The following is a 17,740-nucleotide window of genomic DNA, read 5'->3' as shown; positions in this document are numbered from 1 at the left end:
GTTTTTCTTAAATCATAAAAGCTGGGAAAAAAGTGGGCTTATTTTTTACTTTTAATATCACCAAAAGCCTTGACAAAAAAAAAAAAAAACAAACATGTGCATTACTTTATTTTTAGTAATTACAATTATTGAATAAACAGGCCCACAACAAGTGCATCAGAATTGCTCTGGTCCATAAAGGGTGTACAGGTAGGAGAGCATTAAATAATTACTTCTACCCCTTTCTCTGTGCACAGTGCCATCTGCAGGATGAGTAAAACTTCAGGATTGATTCCTGACAAGTGGGAGACTTAGGGTTGTCTGTGACAATTTGGTCTCAGACTAGAAGCACACACAGGTTTACGCTCCTGGGTCACACTGGAAGCATGCCATGCGTTTTGCAGTAAAAAACGTGCGTTTCTGAGGGCTATCCAGCTGTATCCTAATGGATACACGCAGCAAATACGCTCCTGCACTTCTTTGGACGTAGAGCGTTTTGCAGCGCGTTACGACGCGCTGTAAAGCGCCCAGGTGGGAACCATGCCCATAGGATAGTAAGCTCATGGGTTTTCACATGTTGAGCGTTTTACAGCGCGTGGGAACGCGCTGTAAAACAGGCCTCAAGGTTGCCCAGCTCAGTGAAGCTGGTAATAGAGGCGCAGCTGTCTTGTCAGGTCCCCAAAAATAAATGCAACAACCCACCAAAAACCAGATTGATAAGACAAGACAATGATGTTTATCAGGGGATGAATCAAACCAAAACATTCACTGACTGAACCTTTAACCAAGCAGAGCACTAAACTGTCAAATTTCATGAAATATAGCAGATTTCACCAATGTAGAACAAAGCAAGAATTCTTAGTTGTTGTAATGTCTTCCAAGTCTGCATGTTGGTCAAATGTTTGTAAACTTGGAACAAAGATTAAAAAAAATAAAAATAAATTATCGCACCTCTCCAATAGCTGCACATCTCCCATGTTTTGGATCCTTCCAGAAAGCTCCCAACTTCCCGTGCTAGTCTAAAATTCTTGCCATCCTTGTTAGGCCTCATGTAGGATCAGCATTTACTTCCTGGACTGAAAGCTTCATCCTGGTGCTTGTTTTCACAAATATCTGACATAGATCAGTCCTTTGCTGCCCCCATCCCCCCCTCGTGATGATTTGTAGTCTAAATGACATCTGATGACATCCAATCAAATGATTTGTCATAAATTCACCACTCCTTTACTGTTATTTCACTAAACTAAAATTAAAAGATATCTAAACCCAAGAACACAATGAAATAAATTGCACTTTACCAATCCTCAGATGTGGTGCCTGCATTCATTTTCAACTTTGCAACTACAGCAAACACTTGTTTAGCTTGCCAGAGAAGCAGTGTCCTTGTCACATCCTATGAATTGAACTGAAAGCACAAACCTTAACCTCCTTCCAAGCTAAATTCTGAAAATTACAGTTTGTAGTCCAAAGCAGGGGAGCAGCCTCAGTGACAACCATGGCACCCCTCCATTAGATACAGTAAAGTGATAGCTTAGGACAGGAAGTGCGTTGTATAGAGATACAAAGATTTTTGTATCTCTATAGGTTGGACTTTTCAACCTGACTAACTATGTAACTATCAGCAGCGTTACCAGGTTAAAATTAGAGGAAGCCTCAAAAAGCTTTTGGTTTAAATACACTTTAACTCACCCCAAACTAACCATCACATTCTCAAACAATTCATTCCCACAGCTACCTCCCCTTGTATCACTTACCCCTCCCTTTCAGATTGTAGGCCCTCCTTACCATCTTGTCTTGAATTGTGATTGTAATGTCTTCCTTATATTGTAAAGTGCTATATAAATCCTGTATAATCATAACTCACTGAGCGTTTATTTCCAGATAACTGCCCGATTACAGGCTATCCACTGCCCACCCCCCAAGTGTCTGGCAATAATTGACATACCCTATCCAGGGCATCACCCATTATTTTTAATCTATGGAAGCTTTCCTAAAGCGGTATCATAGTTTACCCAATTTTCATATTTGTTTACATACTGGTAAATAATTATAAACTGTACAACTCTGCAATACAAAAACAGTCTCTTTGCCATCTGCTGCAGAATACTAGAAACAAATGAAATGACAATGCATGCTGTGTGACAAATGTGCACCGAGTAATCATGCCAGTGCATTGTAAATATTTAATGTACCGCATGTCCTGCTTGGCTGATCAACATATTGAAATGACTGATGAACAAGAATGATATATGATTAAGCGCACAATGCTTCAGGAAAGCTGAAAAGAAAAAAAAGTTACCAAAAAACAATGTCATTCCAGCTTTGTAATGGAAGACGGAATGTGATGTTACTATGAGCAACAAATTAAACTTTACCTAAAAAAAAGGTCACAGTAATACATGCAGGAGATAGATAGATATCCTTAGCAGCTTGATTTTTTTTAATATGAAGCAAAGAGACTATATATGAAAAACAAAAACCGGTAGAAGGATGCATCTAGGCAGGTGTGGCAATAAAAATACGACGAGGGCCTGATCTCCACTTGCAGCTCATCCCCAGCACTAGCAAGGCAGTAGCTTGCGCAGTTATCTCCACAGCGGGCAGTGTCACAACCCGACCAACAGCACAAACTACTACCTCAGCCAGGACTAGAGTCAACAGTAGCCTCCCTCTGTAAAACGGCATCAAATATTAAAATGAAGCAAAAGACTAAAGATTGATTAGAGTCTAGTACAGACATCAAGAGACAAACATATGCTGCCAGTGACAGCCTCTGTCTTTTATCTAGATGAGCCAGACTTCGCTCCATGGCTGTGCAAGACCGCCCCTCCCTTCTTCTCTTGCTTCTGCACTTTCCTTGTATGACCTGAAATTGACATGACAGCCATCATAAATAAATGTTAGTGTCTACTGCAACAGACTGTCAATGTCCTATACACAATAATAAAACACCAGCAACGTGCAGCTGTCCAGATAGATCCATATGTACTGCATGCATTATCTGACAATGGCTATACATGATGTCCACTTCATACTACTTTGTGCTAGAAAAAAAAAAAAAAAAAAAAAAAAGGGATTTAAGATATTTCCACTAGCTATAAAATGATCCGAAACACACTGCATACTTTTAAAGGCAAGAGGCTGCTTGATCTGGAACGCAGCATATCCTGAAGAATGAGTCTGTATCAACAATCCTGCAAACCAGATACCCCTTTATTAAAAGCTGGCAGTGACTGTGCAGACATCAAGCAGAGGGTATCCCTAGTCGGGTAGTAGTTTGCCAACTCCTGACACTGCCATTCCTCCCTATGAGAGCAAGGCATGCACAGAGTCTGAGGCCAGCACCATCCATAAGGGCCACGTGCAGTGATGGTGGCCCCACCTCTCCAGTCGCGCTGACCCCCCCTGCTCCTCCCTGGGAGAACAACGTGCACTCGCCCAAAGGACACAGCTACCACCTATTGCCCTGTGCTAGCAATGCATGCAGAAGCATTACTTACCTTATGAACCAGACCAATGTATCCAATAACTACTTATCTACATTCTATTGCCCCGTGCTTGCAAAACCACATGCACCAGATCACCCCCCAAAGCCCAGAACAATGCATTCAGTGCCAACTGATCTACATTCTATTGCCCTGGGATAGCAAAGTATGCAGATTATCCTATGCACCAGATTACCCCCCACAGCCCAGAACAATGCATTCAGTGCCAACTGATCTACATTCTATTGCCCTGGGATAGCAAAGTATGCAGATTATCCTATGCACCAGATTACCCCCCACAGCCCAGAACAATGCATTCAGTGCCAACTGATCTACATTCTATTGCCCTGGGATAGCAAAGTATGCAGATTATCCTATGCACCAGATTACCCCCCCCCACAGCCCAGAACAATGCATTCAGTGCCTACTGATCTACAGTCTATTGCCCTGGGATAGCATAGCATGCACATTATCCCATGCACCAGATCACCCCCCACCTCCCAAAGCCCAGGACAATGAGGGGAATTATTTAGTTAATGAAAGCTAGAAGCCGATTGGTTGCCATAGGCAACTGTTTCAGATTTGATAAATTCCCCTCAATGTATTTAGTGACTACTGATCTACATTCTATTGCCCTATGATAGCAATGCATGCAGATTCCCCCCAAGAACCACTGATCTCCATTGTATTGACCATGAAAGCTCAGCATGTAACCCAGCTGGTCTGTGAACACTCACCCCAGGCAATGATGGTAAGACATGCAGCACTATGAACTGTGCACGTAGAGGCGTCCCAGCACAGGACAAGGTGGAATGACTGCAGATAAGCCTAGTCATAACATGGGGAATACATGCCAACAGCATATTACAACCACAATGCCGTTTCCCCAGCACTGCACTGACAGCCCACCCCGGACAGAAGGACTCCAGGCAAGCCGCTTCCTGGTCCTGACAAGACGGCTCGTCCGCTTCCTTCCCGGGATACACGTTCTTCTCCATCCGCCGCACCCTCCTCTACACAGACATGACACCGGAGCTGACAAAGGCTCGTCTCCTCCCCACCTGTGCCGCAGTGTACACAGACAGCTCGGCGCTCCCTTCCCGCCTTCCCCACTGCGGCCGCCAGTCAGAGCCGGAGGCAGCGCGCTCTGTCCGTGTCTGCCTCGGTCCGCATGAAATTCGCGGGAAGCGTCAGTGTGGGCGGGGCCTGAGAGCCGAGGGCGAGCCCTGCACCAGGGGCTGACGGGAAATGTAGTGCACAGCCTCAGCACGGTCTGGGCTTAGACAGCTGGGGCCATTTTCCTTTCTGTGATAAATCTCCTGCAACGGTTTTCGCTTTGTAGCTGAAGGAGCAACTAGACGTAGAACAAATTTATGAACATTAAAATTTACACGTAGAAAGTGCGCTCCTCTTAATAACATTGTACAAGCCAGAGCGGAAATGTACGTAAATATATGCATAGCTTCCAACTGGTCCTCATTTGGAAAATCTATTTGATGGAAATAAATCTCTCCGCACCTCAACATATGTCCTTTCTGTCCTGAATTATTAATAGCTATAAAAAGTGTACTATAAATGCTGCATTCACATGGCCGATTAGGATCTACCGCGGCAGGAATCGTAGTGCCAGTGGAGAACTGTCAGCCCTTTCCACACATGAGGGGAATTTATCAAAACTGGAATAGAATCTGGAGTAGCTGCCCATGGCAACTAATCAGCTTCTGTGAAAGTTTAAGGGTCCAGTCACACCATGTCCAGTGCGGAACGGAGGGCATTCCTATACCTCGCATTACGGTGCGGGAGATCACACTGTAGGCGGTGCCATTAACATGAATGGCACCAACGCGCGCTGCCCAGCTTGATCTATGCAATCCAGTGCATTTCGGGATCAAACCACACCAGATATGATGTGGCTGGGCCCACAATGAACAAACTGAAGGCAGAAGCTGATCGGTTTCTATGGGTAACTGCCTGCTCCGGATTTGATAGATTCCTCCCATTGTGTGGGAATGGCTGCAGTCATATTTGTAACCGTTGTTATGGACTCTGACCGGCCCTGGACACAGTTTGCATCCAAGGATGCCGTTTCTGTCCACACTCCAAGTGGGTACAGCTATTTGTCCAGTTTGTACATAGTCATAGCACAGAATGCTGCTGCGTCCAGAGAAGGTGTTTAGCTGCCTCTGAACATAGCAGCTGTGGTAAAAAATACAAATCCCATCATGCTACTCCCTCTAGGAGGCATGCCTGTGGCTGTCAGAGCCTTGCAATGTCTCATGGGACTTGTAGTTTTTACCACAGCTGAGTGTCTACTCTTGCCAAAACCTTTTTTCCCCCCTAGATTTGGTTAAGGTGCCCATACACCTTACGATTATCTGCAGATATTTTGTGGTCAGATGGAAAAAGTGCAACAGATTAGCACAGGTGGAGATTACTCCATCCACACAGTTAAGTGTAGATGGAGGAATCTGTTGCACCTTTTCCATCTGACCATAGAAAACCTGCAGATAATTGTAAGGTATATGGGCAGCTATAGAGTGGAGAAGGATGAGAGCATCTCTTGGATTTATACTGCGAACTGGCTCCCTATTAACCACTCCTGTGTTCAGCCATTGTTTTTCAGCATTTGTAATGATTATCAAAACCTATTAAGAGGGAAGGGAACTGTAGCAAATAGTGAAGTGACTGCAAAGGATGATACACAGGAAGGAAGGTCGTTTAAGAATAAAGTAATTGAATAAAGAGGAAATTCGATTAACCGATTAACCAAACTTAATAATCGGCCAACTAATCGATTATGAAAATAATCGTTAGCTGCAGCCCTAATACAATCATTAATTTGGTGTTATAGTTAGGGGTTAGAGAAAGAAAGGAGGCTAATAACCACTTGCTGTTTAATGTACACTAGCACATTTTCGATTGGAAATGTTCCGAGCAAAAATCCTGTTGGTTTATTGGAATCCCTTCAAAAGCTAGGATTCCTGACCGATTACCTTCAGCCTATTCTGCAGCAAGTGTGGTGCGTGCATTACCCTAGAGTTGCATTAATCACACAAGCGCACACTATCGCACGGTGTACCTAGCATGTGTTACTGTGCGCTAGGTGCGTTGACTTGCCATTCGTTTGAATGGCACCCCAATGCTCCTGCCCGCTGCCGTGAGCTACAACGCAGTACAACACACGGTACCACAATACCTTACACTGCGGTGAAAGAAGGTAGTTTAAATAATGGCAAGAAATCTCTTAGGCGCCATTTACACAGGGCTTTAGGTTGTGGCTGGGGATTCCTGCAGCAAGAACCTGCGAAAACCCAGGTGTGCCCATATAGATGTGGCCGCTGTGTCTGTTCAGTTTAATGATGACAGGGTGTCAGCAGCCACATCTGTCTGTGGCAGTCCTAGTCATTCATGTAGATAGATGATTGTCCTTGGACAAAGCTATCCTGCATTCACGGACACTGATTTAAGCGTTCTATGTACGATTACATGGGGACAGATGCAGCCATTGTCATCCCGTCATTAACTCGAATGCGTACAGCATCAGTATGGGCACACCTGGGAATCCATAGGCTCTTGCTGCAGGAATTCCAGAACGCACATCCAAGGCCCGTGTTAATGCAGCCTAACGTGACTTGCTGCGTCCAAATAAACACAATGCATAACAGGTCAGCCTCAGAACTGTCATGAGTACCGCTTAAAGTCAAAAAGACTTTGGTGACCTGCATTTGAGGTTCCCTTTAAACACAGGAAAACAACTCCCGTCGCCATGAGCTGTAATGGATAGTAAGCACTAAACCTTTTAACCCTTTTTCTGCCACCACTAAGTATTACAGTGCAGTGGTACCAGGGTGTAAACAAATGCGCAGCTCAATTCTAAGCCAATTTAGGACTTCCAGAGTCCTAAGTTCCAGTCATGTGAATGCAGACAGGAAGTAAAAATAACAGCACGCCACCGCCACGGGATGACTGAAGTAGTCACATTGATGACACTACTGCAATCAGCCAACTGGCACCTAAGCCATGAAGGGGAATTCCAATTTTGCCAGCGAATATGGCAAATATCTGTACTCTGTACATGGGATTGCAGCCCTGCGGTATGCATTTCAAATTTCGCTTGCACTCATTGCTCAGTGTGGTCACATGACTGTGCTGACCACTGAGAAGGGCTTCTTAGCAAGAAGCGCTTGTCATTGGGTACATAATAGAAATTATACAGAACTATTCAACCCCCGTGGACTTTTCCACATTTTGTAGTGTTATACCCAGGATTCAAAATAAATACATTTAGTTGAGATTTTTAGATTTAGATTTTTGATTATCATCACAATGGCACTTGAAAGTAGGTGGGATATTTTAGGCAGCAAATTAACATTTTGTCCCTGAAGTTGATGTGTTGGAAGCAGAAAAAATTGGGCAAGCGTAAGGATTTGAGCGACTTTGACAAGGGCCAAATTGTGATGGTTAGACAACTGGGTCAGAGCAACTCCAAAACTGCAGCTCTTGTGGGATGTTCCCAGTGTGCAGTAGTCGGCACCTACCAAAACTAGTCCAAGGAAGGAAAACCAGTGAACTAGCTACAGAGTCATGAGCGCCCAAGGCTCATTGATGCATGTGGGGAGCGAAGGCTGGCCTGTGTAGTCCGATCCAGTAGAAGGGCTACTGTAGGTCAAATTGCTGAAAAAGCAAATGCTGATATCGATAGAAAGGTGTCTGTACACACAGTGCATCACAGTTTGTTGCGTATGGGGCTGCGTAGCCGCAGACCAGTCAGGGTGCCCATACTTACCCATGTCCACCACCAATGCGCCTGTAGGCCTCATTCACACAGCCGAGAGTCAGCCCGTACAGATCCGTGCTGCATCGGGCCGTTTCTGGGAAGGACAGGTGCTGCGTGTGATTGTACGCAGCAGCCTATTCTTCCCTATAGGAGGACGCGGCTGTAAGCTGTCCTACGCTCACCCGAGCTGTACATCCGTGCGGTTGTCTGGGCTCGGACACAGACAGGATTCACACGGCCGTGTCCTCCCATAGGGAAAAACAGCCTGCTGCGTACAATCACACGCAGCACCTGTCCTTTCTGGGTATAGCCCGATACGGCCGTGCACGCCGCACGGATCTGAACGGGCCAACTCTAAGCAGTGAATGAGGCCATAATGGGTACATAACCATCAGAACTGGACCACGGAGCTAGGAAAGAAGGTGGCCTGTTATGATGAATTGTATTTTCTTTTACATCCTGTGGAAGGCTGGGGACGTATGTGTGTCGCTTACTTGGGGAAGAGATGGCACCAGGATGCAATAGGGGAAGAAAGCAAGCCGGCGGAGGTAGTGTGATGATACTTTGGTCAATGTTGGGAAATCTTGAGTCCTACTATTCATGTGGATGTTACTTTGACACATACCACCTACTAAACATTGTTGCTGAACAAGTACACCCCTTCATGGAAACGGTATTCCCTGATAGCAGTGGCCTCTTTTAGCAGGATATTGAACCCTACCACACTGCAAAAATGGTTGAAGAATGTTTTGAGTAATACAACAATGAGTTGGAGATGTTGACTTGACCTTCAAATTCTCCAGATTTCAATCCAATCGAGCATCTGTGGGATGTGCTGGAAAAACAAGTCCCATCCAAGGCGGCTGCACCTCAAAACTCACAGGACTAAAAGGATCTGCTACTGCCAGCTTGGTGCCAGATACCACAGCATACCTTCAGAGGTCTAGTGAAGTCCATGCCTCGATGAGTTAGGGCTGTTTTGGCCCCAAAAGTGGGACCTACTCAATATTCAGTGGGTGATCATAATGTTGTGTGTGTGTATAGAGATATAGATATATTTATATGTTATATCATAGGAGGTGCTAGAAGGGTATAAGTCCGAATTTATGACAGAAACATATCTATATGTCTATATGCCTTAATTATCTATAATAACAAGCACATCATCAAATGTATTTTTACCCAACAGTGCAAAATGAATCTAAGTAATTTCCACTGTTCCAAATGTTCCATGCTCGTTAGATTTCCTTTCAGAATAAAACATGAAATTAATCACCAATGTGGATTTTGACTGTACAGGCATTTCTTTGAAGCGAGAGGCATTCTGCCATTAACAGAACATATTAAAAATGATTTACAATGTTAGAATAATGCAGTACTTTCTGCCATATAAGGTAAAACCAGGCACAATGTTAATTCCATCTTCACCGTGGTTGTCAACACAGCAGTTAAAAACAGTCAATAAGCATTTTTTTTTTTTATATATTCAATGAGCAGTGTTTCTCTATATAAATATCCTCATATGCTATCATTAAATACGTACACACCTACAATTTAGCAGTATTTCAAATTACAGTGTAAAAGTAATAATAACAGTAATAATAAGGTCATTTAAACTTTGCAGTACAAAACACTTCTGATAAGACTGATAAATCCCAAAAAAAGACACCCTAACAGAGGACTCCTCTAAATTTCACATGCAGGCAATCCAAAGGATGCCTTTTGTACAGTAGTAGCTCCCCTAGATTACGCTGACGTGTATAGGAATTTTCTATACTTGTCACCGCCCTCTATTGGCAATACCGCCTGGTGGATGCTTTACACATGGAGCGCCAAGAGTCTATAAACATACCACACACACACACACACCTAAAAATTTAGGTGGCTAGGAATGACCAATTTTATAAACAATGCTGGCTCTGCCTATCCAGAGGCAGAGCCAGCTGTACCCGCCCCCCTCCCCCATCCGTTCCAACAGTCAGCGCTGTTGGATCGGAGCGGGGAATCCAGTCCCTCCCCTTTCTCGGCTCTCTGCAGTGACAGGATCGAGAAGTGAGCGAGCGCCTGTATGTGTTCGCTCACCTCCCGATCTACTGAGTCGACCTGTGACAGTCTCATTGTCACATGTCGGCTAGAACTATGAAGTGAGTGAAAAGCACTCACCTCATAGTTCTCCTTTAAATGGTATTTCTACTTTTGCAGCCAAATTGGGATAACACCTATTTTATATTTGTTACATGTTCACCCTTCACATCGCATAAGCTACAAAAAAAAAAAAAGTTATAAAATGCTTTCGGCAGTTTAATTTTTTTTTTTCTTGCTAACATTTCTATGTGGCTTCTCTTTTATAATGTTAGGAGGGGCTGTGAAGGGCTTGCATTAACCCTGTCTCTAATGTGCTAGCTTGATTTCATTGTAATTTGTAAAGTAGATTTGAACACACCCTGTCCTAACAAAGAGCTAAATGATTAAAAGCCTGACTTCTGCATTGTATGTTGATGAGAGAAACACATTGCACACATTCCTGTCCTCAGGCTTTCTATTAGGACAGATCACTGTGAAGGTGCTCAAAAAAAAAAAACTTGGATTCAGCCATTTTGCCTGCTACAACAAAACATCTAAAAAGGTAAGAAACATTTGTTTTTTAATTATTTTACAACATGCTGTGTAAATGGGAACACATACATATATAAAGGGATTTTCCCAAACTTGAATGCAAAAGTGGAAATACACTTTAGGGCTGCTTCACACCACAAACTCAGTGTTCCAGTGCGTTCAGCCTCTGGAACGCAAGCGGGCCGGCTCCCTGCTTTTTAGGGGCGGGAGTGGGCGTGACGGTGCATTGAAGTCAATGGCACCACAGCCATGCCCCCCCGCACCCGGAATGCAGGCGCTCCAGTTCCGCTCCAGTGCGATCTGCAAAAATAGTGCTTGCAGTATTTTTGTAGATCGCACTGAACCGGAACACAAGCACTAATGTGCCTGAGTTCCAGATGCAGGCGATCACACTGCGGGCGGGGGGCATGGCTGCGGAGCCATTGACTTCCCTGGACACAGGGAGCCGGCCGACTTGCGTTCCAGAGGCCAAACGCACTTGAACACTGAGTGTTCAAGGTGTGAACCGGCCCTTAAAGCGGACCTTTACCCATATCTTTAAAATAACAACAAACACACGTTCAGAAATGTTTAGTAATGACAACCTACAAACACATACTTCTAGATAATTGCCGGCTTTGTAATCTTTGCACACCTTATTTCTCTTTTCTTCCCCAGTCTTCTGGCAGTGGCCATGATTACTAGGGGCAGATTACCAGCTCTTTTACTTCCTGGATTTCTGGCACATGTGACTAGGACATGTGACCATACACATCATCTTAGGGGAGGAAATGCCTTTCCCTAAGATCTCCTGAGATTACAGATGAGATTTCCCATCGATGATCTGCTGATGTAACCTTCACAGTGTGCATTGCTTGGGTAAAATGAAGTCATTTTGCCCTTTCAAAGCAGGAAGTAAATGCTCTGCAACTGTAAGTATTTCAAAATCACAGCATTTTACACGTGACATGTCTGTTATTATTAATCATCATTCATAGAGGGATGCATTGGTAGAATTAGATTTTTGAGTATAAAGGTCCGCTTTAAGCATTGAGTTTGCACTAAATTTGCGATTACTGAATCCTACAGCATGGGCACCAATGTTGAAAACGTACTCCCTTTAGGCCAGGGCTTCTTGACAGGGCAATTTGCAGCAGCAAATAAATAAAAGTTTCTTTAAACATTATTACATTTTAATAATTTATTTTATATTACATTTTATTCCAGTGAATTATTTTGTAAATAGCTTCAATCCGTTTATAATATCCCTAAGTCGGAGATGTTTCAGTACGGTCAGATTTCGTGTTTTTGCTTCTCTGAGGACAGCACAACTACGACTGCATTTCAGAAGGTTTGTATAAATCCTCAAGGGCAGAGATCATATAAATTCTCTATATTATTCCTCCTCAGTCTCCACCTAAGTGCCCTGACTTCACTTTCCTGCACCGCTGTTGAAGCAATACACCATGGTCGAGGACCTGCTCCAGTTTATGACTAGAGAGTGAATGAGCAGCACAAAGATGAAGTCATCGCTGCTTTCTCCTGCTGTCACTCGGCCCTCTGTGTTAAATTGGCAGCACTGTGCAATGCAGTAGACTGGTTTACTTATTGTTGCTCCTTTCTCTTGCAGTCTGAGCCTTGGATACAGTTAATATAAAGACATACTCAGGTATCATTAAAACAGACAATCTTTTTTGAGTACATAGCTATTAAAGTAATATTAAACTCACAAACTTTTTCAATAATGAATTCAAATCAAACAAATATACATTGCCCAGCAAAGTATTTCTTTAAATGTTTGCCCAAGCACTTACAGTTGGCATGTTTCCAAATAGCTGGCTCCAAATCTCTCAGCTCCCCTTCTTAAACTTCCTGTCCAGTACAAGATCACAGGTGATAAGTAGTCTCCGGCAGCTGTCCATCTACTAGCTTTGAGAAGGGAGGAGAAAGGAGGGGGGCAGGAACAGAAAGTAGGGGAGAGGCTTGCCATGCTGTGCCTGTGTGTTTGTGGAGATCTACACAGCTTATTAGAATACACAAGGGTGGCTCCACAGGACCCTGCAAGGGAAAGGAGACACCCTAACACTTTATATCATGGCCACCACTCTGGGGAGCAACTGATTCTGCAGAAAACTAAACCGTTTCCACATTAAGGTATCCATTGTAAAAGATTTAATCAGCATTTAAAAAAGCTTAAAAGCCTTTTGACATAATAATCACTTTAAGTATGAGTCTTTTATATTCATGTATAGCTTAGCTATTCGCAGGCCTGAACTGGGCAATTGTCTGGTGGGCCGAGGCGAGCCGACTGGGTGGCTAAAACCATTAGATAGCAACAGTGCAATGTCGAACACAAATATCCAAGCAGATTAAGTAGCTGCTTGCTGGGGTCTCGGGAGTGAGCTCCCGACGAGAGGCCGCCTGATTAGAGACCCACCCCTGACTGTATTCCCTGCACCTCGTACACAGCCGGCCTGCACAACTTCCCATGTGGAGACTCTCCGCCCATATCCTGTACGGGAGGAGAAGACATCAGTCCAACAGAAGCCAGGCCAGCACCTGGGTTCTTACTTGGGTTCAAGAAATGCTGGTATGAAATGTGTTTGGGTTCACAGCTGTAGACTATCCAGTGAATGTCTGATTAGGTTTCTTTTGGTGTATCTCAATCTGGGGGCTTTGTAACTCTGGTGGCAGTTCTTCTGGTAAATACTATAGTTCGCCTTGAGATTTACAAACTGACCTCCAAAAACAGTGAATATGTTTATTAGTGAGATATCTTGAGTTCCTAAGTCTGCACACTTTAAGCCACTTCCTGGGTCTGTAGGCCTGCTGTGCCCATTATGAGGAATTCCCACCATTTCTGTACACCTGCTGCGCTCATTATGAGGGGTTCCCACCATCCCTGCACTGAGTTCCCAGGTCTGTATACCTGCTGTGCTCATCGGGGGTCCCCACCATCCCTGTGCTGATTTCCAGGGTCTGTAGATGCACTATGCCCATCATGAGGGGCTCCCACAATCCTTCTGCTGAGTTCCCGGGTCGGTAGGCCTGCTGTGCTCATTATAGGGGGTTCCCACCATCCCTGAGCTGAGTTCCTGCACCTGTTGTGCTCTTTATGAAGGGGTTCCCACAATCCTTCTGCTGAGTTCCCTGGTCTGTACACCTTCTATGACCATTATGAGGGGTGCCCACCATCCCTGTTCTAAGTTTCTGGGTCTGCACACTGTGCCCATTATGAGGGGTTCCCGCCAGGACTGGCCACTGGGCATACTGGGCACTTGCCCAGTGGGCCAAGGCGGGCAGAGCCAGCTGGGCATTGAAAACAATTAGTCAGCGGCAGCACGGAGCCAAACACAATTACTGCTAGTTAGGTGTTGCACAGCACTGTAATCATAATGCAACCACGATTGTGCTTGTGTTTGGCTCCACCCCTGGACTGTGATGGGACAGGGCCTGCCAGCGATCACATAACTGGGCTGCTCAGTCTAAAATGCCCGGGCCTATTTTTAGTCCCAGTCCAGGCCTGGCTAAAAGACTTATAAAGGATTTTTTTCTCTCACCTCACTCCTCTTCCCTTTTTTATTCTTCTTCCAGTATTTAAAAAAATATAGCACACTTTATAACAACCAGAGTATCTTTTCTTACTAATATGCACATTTACGTTTGTAAATTGAGTATTTTATGTGTGCTGTAAACATTAACCCACTGTGGTTTACTAGGTCACAACAGCACAATACTAGTAGTTCTGGTAGGCATTTGATGCACCATGAAAGTGACCTCACATGTATATCCAGTGGGTGAGGCATTCAGATACAGACCTGCCATATATAAACCTTTTCCCCTTTTTGCAGAAGCTCATTTGCACTTGTACTTTGCATTTCAGTGACGTAATATTCCTCCAAATGCTGAGCAGATTTATTTTTATTGCAGCCAAACACAACAGATCTTTTTAGGGGCTTTCCACAGAGGCTGTAGAATGATCAGATTTAGGGCCTGTGTCGATGAGCTTTTGTTTTCCCATAGCGGTCTATGGGAATGCAAAACTCGCTTGAAAAAGGTCAAATACAGGGCAGGAGGAGGTCAAATGCACCTGTCCATGAAATCTGAATGATCCAAGAAGCATTTAAAACTGATGTTATTGACACAAGCCCAACGTCTGTCAATACAGGCCCTGATAGCGGTATAAAATAATATCTAACTCTTATTTAGCGTCTGTTTGATGTTTACCAACCAACACATAGATGATAGTAAAGTGAACTGAGATGTAATATGATATACATAAAGTTTGTTCAAAACCATTGGATAAGTCAATTAAATGTATCCTCCAATCAAAGCAAAGTGCTGCCATTGGTGACCTTGTTCTAAAAATGTTAGTTCTCTGACTGCTACGCTGATTCTCCAAGTCCAACTGGCTGTCTAAGCCACTGATGCGAAATATGTATCCATTACGTGAAATTACAGAGAAGCAAGCACTCCTCAGTCAACAGCCAGGCAAAAACCCTGTTTCCCCGAAAATTAGACCTAGCACTATTTTTCAAGATTCCTGTAATATAAGACCTACCCCGAAAATAAGACCCAGTTTGGCGGTAGCATGTGAGGGGGAACTTGAAGAGCAGGAGATATGGTATCAGCCTGCAGGGACATACTGTATTAAGGGTATGACAGGGGACTCCCTCCGGCCAGCGCAGTGACAGGGAGCACTCCAGTACCATACTTCCCCAAATGCTGTTCCCCTGAAGGCACTGCTTAATGTAATGGTACTGTACTGTAATGTGTACCGGTAAATGGTACCGTACTTTACCACGCTGTCCACTGTACCGCTGGTACTGCTGTCCCTGATGGCAAAGGAAGCCGGCGCTGTAGAAAGCAAGGCTGCGGCGGCGGAGGGAGCAGAGCCGCATTAGCCGATTAGACAGTGTCTTATTTTTGGGGAAACACAGTAGAATAAAAAAAAAAAAAAACCAAAGCAATGGCAGTCTACACATTTCTCTCAGTACAGGTTTCCTTTAAGGCCTTGAACATTATAAAGCCAGTTAGGAGCGGGCGGGGGATAGTCTCCACTGCTTACTTGGTTTGTCACACCTGGGACCCCGGGGTCCCAGGTGTGACAAAAAATATAGCTCCCTCCCCAAAGGACCCCGGTGTCCCAGGTGTGACAAACCAAGTAAGCAGTGGAGACAACGGTGGGTCTATCCCCCGCCCGCTCCTAACTGGTTTTCCGGGCACTTCTCCCTCATACCGTAGATCAACCCGGCATGGTGAGTAACAGCCCTCAGAGCAACTATATAGTATTTATTTGACCCAGTTGGGGTCATATTTAGGAATATGATTATATATGAACAATAGATTTAAACGCATTAATGAATGTCAGATACGATGTATATATAAATGAAGAAAAATTTTCTGATTAATAGATTCATCCTCAATGGGCCCCCTGATGAAGCCCATGGCGAAACGCGTCGGGGCCTATTAAGTTAAGCTATGCTTTGAAAACTACCATCTGGCTATAATAATGTAACTGCATCTGAACTACATTGAACAACATTATGAATTGTCGGACCAAATGAATTTTAGAGTTGATAATAATGAATTATACCAATGTATCCTCTGCAGGGTTTTGATTTTTAAATAAGATTGTTTTGAATCATGTATGCAATTATACAAGCATGTATTAGCAATAAATTTTGATTATTTATTTAAAATATCTCTCTTGGACGGTCATTTACACCTCTCCAGAAACCCTTATAGCCTCCTATGTTTTGTCTAATTCTGTTCTAGGTACACCAGTTGCTTATCAGTGTGCAAGGCTGACAACTGCATCCACTGTAAGCTCATTACTATCTCTTACTCAGAAGAGAAAAAGCAGTTGCTTAGTATAAAATCATGTGGGAGGTATGAAGGATTTTTGCTGCAATACAAACCACTCAGATTAAGGTAAAAGCCATGCATGGGAGAGCTTTTACTGTACTGGCCCTCAGCTGCTTCTCTCCACAACAGTGAACCTGTGAAAAATGTGGCAAACACCTCTTTGCACTTTCTGCATTTAAAATGAACCTGAAACCTCAGCCTGCAAAAAGAAAATGTAGTAAACTTTACTCTTCCACGTTACAGCAACAAAACTGCCTGAAACTTGAAACTGGGCTTTCCAATTAACATGGAAATGACCAATGTGCCTTTGGCTACCAGATTTCACTTAGTCCTATAGCTTTTACATAATTTTACCACAACCTTCTTACCATCTCATCTTGAATTGTATTGTGATTGTAATGTCTTCCCTATATTGTAAAGCGCTGCGCAAACTGCTGGCACTATATAAATCATCTAAAATAATAATAATAATATTTCTGTGTGATAATGTTAGGTTACTGGACTTGAAGGTCCTAGGTAAATAGAGGCCCCACATTTCAACTTGAAGTTTCCCTTACATTAATATCCTTGACACCATCATTTCCATGTAGTCCAAAAGGAATATGAAAAGGTGGAATACACGACAGATAACAGGTCACAGATGACCGCATTTCCATCTGCAAAGAATGCAATCAAATAAAATGGTGTATAATAATGTGTACACAGTTAGGGATGACGATATACATCAGCTGAAGCCAGACTTCTTTTTTTAGTGCCAATATATAGAGATGACTAAACAGCCAGAAAAAATTTAATTGTGTGTTGAACACACTGCCAGTACCATAACATTTTAAATAATGTGACAATTTATTACAGAACTGTACCATTTATTTTACACACAAATATGACAGTTCTCTTGGTTTACAAAGTCTAACAAAAAATATGGAATGTTATAGTATTGTCTTGCATAAAGATAAGTACAAGTTGTACTTTTCCAGGGATCAAACTGCCAATCTACTAAGTTTGACTGATTTGCCATATTTTTTTCTTTAAACCA

Source organism: Nanorana parkeri, unplaced genomic scaffold (genome assembly GCF_000935625.1).
Source record: "Nanorana parkeri isolate BGI_ZX_2015 unplaced genomic scaffold, ASM93562v1 scaffold101, whole genome shotgun sequence".
NCBI lineage: Eukaryota > Metazoa > Chordata > Amphibia > Anura > Dicroglossidae > Nanorana > Nanorana parkeri.
The sequence above is the reverse complement of the archived record's forward strand: the minus strand, read 5'-3'. Positions refer to the sequence as shown.